This window comes from Glandiceps talaboti, chromosome 20 (genome assembly GCF_964340395.1).
Source record: "Glandiceps talaboti chromosome 20, keGlaTala1.1, whole genome shotgun sequence".
Classification (NCBI taxonomy): Eukaryota; Metazoa; Hemichordata; class Enteropneusta; family Spengelidae; genus Glandiceps; species Glandiceps talaboti.
Genome location: NC_135568.1, coordinates 3,994,978 through 4,003,899, shown reverse-complemented (window position 1 = coordinate 4,003,899; position 8,922 = coordinate 3,994,978). Strand labels below are relative to the sequence as shown.

At 33.3% G+C, this 8,922-nt stretch overlaps 1 protein-coding gene across 1 annotated transcript in view; it reads left to right on the top strand.

Moving 5' to 3' along the window:
• Positions 1-226: 226 nt before the first annotated feature.
• LOC144450782 (N-acetylglutamate synthase, mitochondrial-like) overlaps positions 227-8,922 on the top strand; it is a 51,997-nt gene continuing 43,301 nt past the window's right edge. Inside the window, exons 1-2 of the mRNA XM_078141500.1 lie at positions 227-290; positions 1,901-2,094. The gene's annotated coding sequence lies outside the window, so the exon portion shown is untranslated. The remainder of the gene's footprint in view (positions 291-1,900; positions 2,095-8,922) is intronic.

Genomic DNA, 8,922 nt, shown 5'->3' with positions numbered 1-8,922 from the left:
TGGGAAACCAAGGACAAAAAATCTTACTCCTAACTTGTAGATTCCCATTTTTGTCAAAAAGATCCTTGAGACGATTTAATTTTTAAACATAGATTATTTTGTATGCTTATTTTACGAATAGTTTGGTAAAAGAGGGAAAGCATACAACACTTCTGTCGGTCTCGTGATATCTCGCAGTAACTGTGCGCGTGAACTTACGATGACCTTACTCGGCCATCCATAACACAGTGAAAGTGAGTGCAGTTATGGATGTGCATTCCGTCAACGTTGGTATGCAGAAATATTGACGGGTAGGTTGTAAGCCTAAAAATACTATTCTTATTATTATCTGTACATATAGAAAACAGTCTGGATTGTAACTGAACAAGCTTTCCTCAATTAATTTACAAAGGGAAGATGAATTTATGATTTTGAACTTGACGCCTCACGTCCCCAGAGCCCCATCGGCCATCTCTGTTTCCCGGCACGGCGCGGCTCGGCTATCCTTGTAAACTGGCATTACCATGTAACTGAATTATGATGTGCACGTGCAATGATATGCATATCTTGAGCGATCGTTTTGTATTCAGTGTGTCAATACCAGAAGGTTCAGTGTTATTTTTTAAATTTTAAAACCGAGTTTATTCTGATTTGACCGAGTACAGTTGTTCATGTTTTGTCGTAAGCCCAGCAGCAGTGTTTCATCGCCAGAATTTTTTACTCCGATTTGAGAAAACATTCACACAATGTTAATAAATTTGTAAAATACTGTATTGGCTACTGCAACAGTTATGTTTACACCAGGTGTTACAACTTAACATGGACGGTTTCATTTGTTATGAAAACAAAGAATAGAATTTCCCAAGGACAGTTATATTAATACATCAATCGACACTTGTAAGTTGTAATGAATATTCAATTATTGCTTGAAAATTTTAAAACCCTGAGTTTCGAGAACGAAAAATGACCTGAAGAATCCAATACTATCACTAAGTGCATTAGTATGGATTATGGTTTTTAAGATTATTATATCTATTTACCAATTGATGACATTGCAATGTCACAAATGCTACCCTTCAAAAGGAAATTCTTGTGTCATGTATATCAATGCATTGCCATCTGTACCCCGTCACACCACCTTTTGAGATGCCGTACATGTACTAACTGCCTCAGCCATCTTGGGAATGAAAAGATCTCAGGAAATACATTTTTCATGATTGCATAACAATATACTACAATTATTTTATTCTTCAAAAACGTCCAACGTTGGCAGTGCTCATGCATGTATGTTCTGAATAGAGGTCATGTGACACTTCATTAACACTGTTCACATTAAAACTCCAGATAGTGGAGATGGTTCTTCCATCTATTGTCTAAGTATTGATTTCTACAAAAGTGAACAATGGAACAAACGTCTACCATGTACATATAACTCGTGTTTGACAGACTTCTGTCTGTAGTGACAGTGTAAAGTCAAGACTTTGATAAATTACCTCTAAAACTTGACTTACTCAAGTTACTGTCCATAAAGTAATAACGTTATAAAGTGTAGACACTTTCTTCCCATGGTTAAAGATATCAACACTGCCAATTATCAATATTTAGTAATAAAGGTTGAACTTGAATATGCTGGATAAAAATTGTGTACTTGTTTATAATATAAGCTTTCAAACACAACTGAGTCCCAGATCACATGATTTACTGACAGCAACAATCTTCAAAGTACGATAGAAATCCATGCATCATGAGATCATGTGATCAGGGACTCAGTTGAATTTAAAAGCTTATGAACAAATACACATTTTATCCAGAGTTACCAAGTTCAAACTTTATCAAATGACCTGAATAGATGAGTCTACATATGTCTATCAGCAGTTGTAGTTATTAGATTGTCACTAAAATGTATTGATTTGTCTTCCAGAAATCTTCAGTTTGTACATATGTATCGGTGAAGACTTGTACTACATCACTGTACTAAGCAATGTGAATAAATTATAGCTTGGGGCATGATACAACCAGGAAAGTGAGAAGTAGAGACGTGGTTTACAAGAACAAACTAGAATTGTTAGGTGATATTCATCAGTATTTAAAAGTTCCATGTAGCGCTGCTTTAAGGTAAGATTTTTTCATTTCCTAGATTATGAGACATTTCGTTGTATGCAGAGAAAAATAAATACAACGAAAAAGACCAAAATGACACTGTACAGTACTTAAGATCAATGGACAATTTCACAAGTTATCGGTACACTTACAGCATGTTGGTTCATACTAACCAATAAGCACCAAATTAGGTTATAAGATATTCATACAGAAAGTTTATGTATGAAAGATTATGACCAGTATGAGTTTAGATAATGTCCATATTAATTTGTCATCGTGAATTAATGTGAACATGTCCTGAAACCATCCTGAATTTCTTTTGACATGTATGTGACTCATCAACATTTATTGTCGTATCTGAGCTCCAAACACCTACTAGCCTTAGGCAGGTATTGTACATTTGGGGCTAATGTCACCCCTCGTATATTTCTGTATGAGAGTCTAAACATTCACCACGTTAGGGGTCAAATGTTGAAGGCTAGGACAGAAGTGTCCCCTTCCAAAGAAAGTATTTGTCATACAAAAGAACCCTGAATTGATTGAAAAGTGTATCACTTGACTGATTTCATAGCATTTAGACTGCTTATCAGAAATCAATTGGATTATTTGGTGTTTTACTAACAGTACTTCCCTCAGTATCTTTTAAACTTGGTATCAACAGTTTCAAAACAGAAGTACATTTGAAAGTGAAGTAACTATCAGATTCAGAAGCTAACTAGCTAATGTATGCACACTGACTTGTTCATGTACTCACAAATTCTAAATTTATAAATGGGTCATTCTTTTAACTGTCGATGTTCCCAAATTAATTGTTTCATGTAACTTGTAAGTGCAAGTTCACGTGTAAACATCAACCTAATTTCTGGAGTAGAAATTTTAATTAATTTCTCAGCAGATGTAAATTAAAATGTAGACAGTTGCAGCTTTTTCTTTTAACAAAAATTTCAAAGATAAAAATAAAAGTAGAAACTGAATTATTTAAAGCTGTGTCAGCATGTTTTTTAAAAATGTCATGGGTCACATTGCTATTTTAGATTACACATCTACAGTACACACCCATCTATGAAATTACAATAAATATCTACCTTCCAATAATGTGTACAGTTCATTAGGTGTTTGTGCAAAATGCAAAAAATTGAACACAGTACAATTTACTCCCACATATTTTGTGAAATAGGAACACTTAGAAAGTGAGTCTGTGAAACATTGTTATGAGAACAGATTAAAAATTTTCCATTATTCAATATTTCTCATGCATCTTTAATTCCATATATATTGATAAAAATGTCAAGAAACATGAAATCTTGTATTTCATTGACACACTTTACAAATAAATCATAGACATTAAAATTAAATGGGTATATGCACTCGTATTCCAGTATGGCCTGTAAGATATGTAGACAATTATGTCAACAATTCTATTGTTATGTAAATTATGTAATTTGCATACCAGGCTGGGATACATATGACTATTTAGGTCATATTTGTGACATTTGAAAATTATTCACGTTCTTGTATTATAATGGTCTTAACTCAAAACATTTGTTCTTTTTTTCCCTTTAAAGTTAAATCATGAATTGTTTGTTAGTTTTTACTGAATGGATGTCAGACTTATTTTAAGAGTTCAGGTTGATGTTTGAACACTTTTTTGTCTGTTTTAGGATTGCATTAGTGTATTCTCACCCATAATCATATCAAACCACATTGTCAAATTTCCATATTCAAACTTTCCTTTTCGTAATCCTCCAATTGCTGAATTATATTTCCATATCTGAGTTGATCTATTTATCATCAAAAAATAACTAGTTGCTATCAACTTTTTAACAACTTTGATTTCTGTGGCATTACCTGATTCCCTGACAATTGTACCCTGAAGACATCTCATTTGATAATATCATTATATCATTAAGAAAGCATGATGGTCATTTTCCAGTTGAAAACTGAATAAATAATATTAGTACATTCATATTATGCATACATGATGTAGATCTATGAATATGATCTACTGCCCTCTACAGGCAAAGGTGTACACATGTGTTGGTATTTAAAAGGACCTTGACATCGATCAGTGATACGGTTTTCAATATACATGTAGTAGTAATGTTTTTGTGGTATGTGAAGTGTTGTCATTGAACTTAGCCAGTTAAAATGTCTGTGTGCATTCTCAGACAGTGTTCAACTTTGAAAAAATTAGACAGTGTGTTCATATTGAAAATTTACATGTGTTTGTAAATAAAAATCGTTGTAAATTCTTGGTCCCTTCAATAGAATTCGACCAGCAAGGTTTGTCTTATAAAATAATGTCTAATATTCAATTTCTTGGTCGCCATTATAATTTCTGCTCCACGCACTGCACATGCATTATTATAGGCACGTGTGTGAATAAGTCAACCATCTTGTTCTATTTTGACCCTTTAGCATGAGGTAAAATGCTATTGCAGGTACCAAGAATTATACACATTTTCTGTTATATTTTAGACTTGAATTGACTTCTATAAACAGCTGTATTGAATCTATTTACATAGTTACCATTCAATTCTAAATATATTGGCCATTAGTTTGTTGTAAAATTTTATATAATTGTTATGTTCAAAATAGTGAAATGCATGACATACATTATTAATCAATAGTACCTCAATTTACAATATATTTGTATAAAATGTATCTGAGTTCCCCATATATTAAACAGGGTTTGCCACCAACATTATTGTTATAGGTACTAGTATAGAAATCTGTGCAAGTTTTACCAGATTTTCCCTCTCTGTTAGTGTTTGGGGTTCCCATCAAAATTATAGACTATGCAAGGAAATTTATGCACATTTTACCAGGTTTCCGTCTGTGTTACCAGGGTTCTAACACCATTACAGAAAAAAAACACCAAGTTAGTACATAGTTTGTGTCCATATGCTGAGAACAGATGTTGTCTAGTTGTAAAACTATGTATCTAAGACAGATCCCTGGTGAACTCTCCAACTATCTGTGTGAGCTACTATATTTTAAGTGAATTCTCCAATTATGCCAGTGCCACAACTGAGGAAAATTTAGGCCAGACTTGATATTTTTTGACTTTGGTAAATGCACACGTCTAGCAATTTAACTAAAAATGGCTGACAACAAGAACAGCAAAAGTCAGACTTTGGCTACTTAATATTCCAAGTCATAAAACATATCACATATCATTTTAAGACTGGTAGGTTTACTAGATGATGAAACTAAATATGGTCATTGACTGTACAGTGATGTACAAACTGTAGTCTAGTATGTAACTGTATGTTTCCAGTGATGTACAAACTGTAGTCTAATATGTAACACTATGTTTCCATGTGTCTACGTGTCTTACATGCAGCTGACATACATGTGTGCATGCTGTATACATGTTTGCTGACATCGTAAAATGCACAGAATTCTTTCTACATGTATAGCTATTATATTGACAAAAAATTCTTTATGCATAGTAACGGTCCTCATTATTTCATTTGATAGACCAGATAGTTGTATAATGTTTTATGTGAGTGTTTTGTGGATAGGTTAAAGTTGAGTGGCCATTCTGACACAATTGCCTACCGGTACATACTGTCTATGATACATGTACATGTACGTACATATGTATATACATCTGTCCACCCATCTGCCATCCTTTTTCTGTCTTTCTATCTATAGGTTTATCTATCAACCTAACTATCTAATATCTATCCATGCCGTACTGTTTCCCAGTCGGTCAGTCTGTTTGTCTGTTTTGTCTGTGTCTGTGTCTGTGTCTGTGTCTGTGTCTGTGTCTGTGTCTGTGTCTGCCAATATACCTACCTACCTGCCAACCATCCTTCCTATCACCCACCCACCTTTCTACACACCAAAGAAGAAAATCCAACACTTAAACTTGGTCAGTTTATCATCACAACCAGGAAACAATGGCCAATTAAGTTCTTGATTTGAATTATTTCAGTACAAATATAATACCTTTATGTATTATTAAGTCATCTGTCATTTTTAATTAAAATGAATACGAAGATTTGAGATACTGAATGAAATAATGAACTGATAAAATTACAAAATATTAAACTTATCATAAAGTCCTTGTCCATATTGATATCAATGATATGATAAATAGCCTCTGCTTCAAAATCTTTTAGTGACGTGATAAACATCCATATGGCTGTCATTTTTATATTTCATAATTTTTTTTTCAATTTGTGTAACGATACAATGATATCATTATGGTCAATGTACAGAACTTGGTGAAAAGTGCAGCTAGAGATTCACATTCACATTCTTTATTGCCATATGGATAAAAAAAACCATTGAATATAACTATTCACGAGGGCTCCTAAAAACAGAGTAAACAAAGAAAAAGGATAAAAAGGAGGGATAAAAAAAAGATAAAAGTGAAAATCAAGACTCGTTTAAAAATTAAATTGCAGACGGGTAAATCTTGTCCTAAAATGTTCAATGGATGACTTTATGCTAAAATGGTGCCACCCAGAGCATAAAAGATTAAAAAGATCATGATCGGGATGACTTGAATCGTGTGTAATGGATGTTGCCTTGTGGATAGTCTTTGAGCAATATATGGAATCAAGTGAAGGCAGATCAGTTCCAATGATTCTTTCTGCAGTGCAATCCTGTATAACATAAACTTAACATATAAAAAATATGAATCAGATACAAAATATATTTTTTTAAATAAATTGATAAAAAAGATAACTGTTTTCAGTTACTAATTATCATTATGGTCAGTATGTAGAACTCAATGAAAGGGCAGATAGATACCCTGTTTAATGTGAACTTAAAAATATCAATATGCGAACTTAAAAAATAGATAAATAGATGAAAAGGCATCTGTGTTCTTTTGTTAACTAATATTATGGTATACAATGGATATACATTCAGAAGCCGTTTGAGTAACGTGATTAGTTTCTACGTGGCTGTCATTTTATTTTAGGATATATTTTGAGGGATGTGAAAAACCAAACATGAATGGTACAATGTACATCATGTGTCATTTCTGTTTGATGCAGAACTTGGTGAAATGGTACTTAGACCTACTAAAATATAAAAAATATGGATACCAAAAATAAAAATTAAATGAATAGATGATGAAAATAGATAAATAGATAAAGAGGCAAAAGTAATAAGTTATTACTTTGGATGTGTACTCAGAAAATCAAAAGATATTGTACATATAATGTGTATGAAATACTGTCATTGTCAAATGCAGACTGTAAGATATGTCGTGATGTTCACCCCTGTCACCTATCAAGCTTCTCAGATTATAGCTGATAGCACACCAGGACACTTCATACTGGTACATGTATCATACAAACTAAGTCCAATGGTATGTCATATACGTTTTCCATTTTATAACGTGCACCGTCAGAATTCCTAAGAGATCATAGTAGATGGTATGGATAAAATAACATGGACATGGACATGTCAGTCTTTGATTAGACTCTTTGTAGTTGTCATGACAAAGAAATTGTGACAAATGTGATGTCATCACCAGAGGTTATCCCATAAACCCTTGCAGGAAATCCCAAAAATGGCTGAACACATTTCAAGTGCAGCTGAGCTTCTTTAAAAGATATTAAAGTTGAGTAAGTTTTTAAAGTGTAATTTTATCACCCAGAGACATATGTGTAAGTTGATAGCAGTACTCAATACAAGTACACTAAAGGTAGAAATAAGTCTGACTGGACTTTTCCTTTAAGTTGATATCAGTAATCAATACAAGTGTACTAAAGACAGAAATAAGTCTGACTGGACTTTTCCTTTAAGTTGATAGCAGTAATCAATACAAGTGTACTAAAGGCAGAAATAAGAGTGACTCAGGTGACTGAACGTTTCTTTTAATATTTTTAGCAACTAATAATCAGAGCGAAATACTTGTGAGTGACATTCAAAGCCTGTTGCGGCCTGTTAGGGATATGTCATAACATAGCTGACATTTGAGTCTCAAGTATTTATGAATATCACTAATAAAATGTCTGATATTAGTAACTTTGGAGAGCCAATTTTACCCTATAATATATGCTATAGCATGATATGGCCTACTTTGGCTATTTTGAGATATCCTGAGTAAGAGGATGGTGATGCTAAGTATCGTTTACCGGTAAATGCTGTAAATTTATACATACTCGCGTAACTATGATATTAAATGTCTCCCTGCTAATTTCTGTATATCATATCTGATTGGTTAAGGTCAGGTTCAGCTTACACGTACTTTATACAAGTTTAATCCATGGATCCATTTATTTCTCATCAATAAACCAGAAAGGACTCTTTGTCATTGTAAGTGGATTATTTGCAAAACGTGTACATTTTGGCCCTTTAATTCCCCATCTAGGTAGTGTTGATCAAATTTTAATGAAATTTCAGGAAGAAGTAGAATTTCTTTGCCTTATTAGCTCAACAGGCTAACATTTAGTAGCTTACTGTATGACAACTACATTGTGTACATATACTGCATGTGCACATGTGTGTGTGTCTCTGTCTCTGTCTCTGTCTGTCTCTGTCTCTATCTCTATCTCTGTCTCTGTCTCTGTCTCTGTCTCTGTCTCTGTCTCTGTTTCTATCTCTATCTCTGTCTCTGTCTCTGTCTCTGCCTGTGTGTGACTGCTCGGGCATGTTCACTAGCTTAGAAACTTTGGTGGCTTAATCTCCTTTGTGTCCCCTCAATACATATAGGAAAACGAATTCAATATTTTACTTAAATGAAGTGTTGGCCCAAAAACAGATGCAAATTCTTACTTGATTTAAAATCCACCCACTGTGTCAAATGACATCACTAAGTGTTCCCACATGGTATGAATATTAATGAATCATATTAAAAAGTTTTGTTCAGTAGTT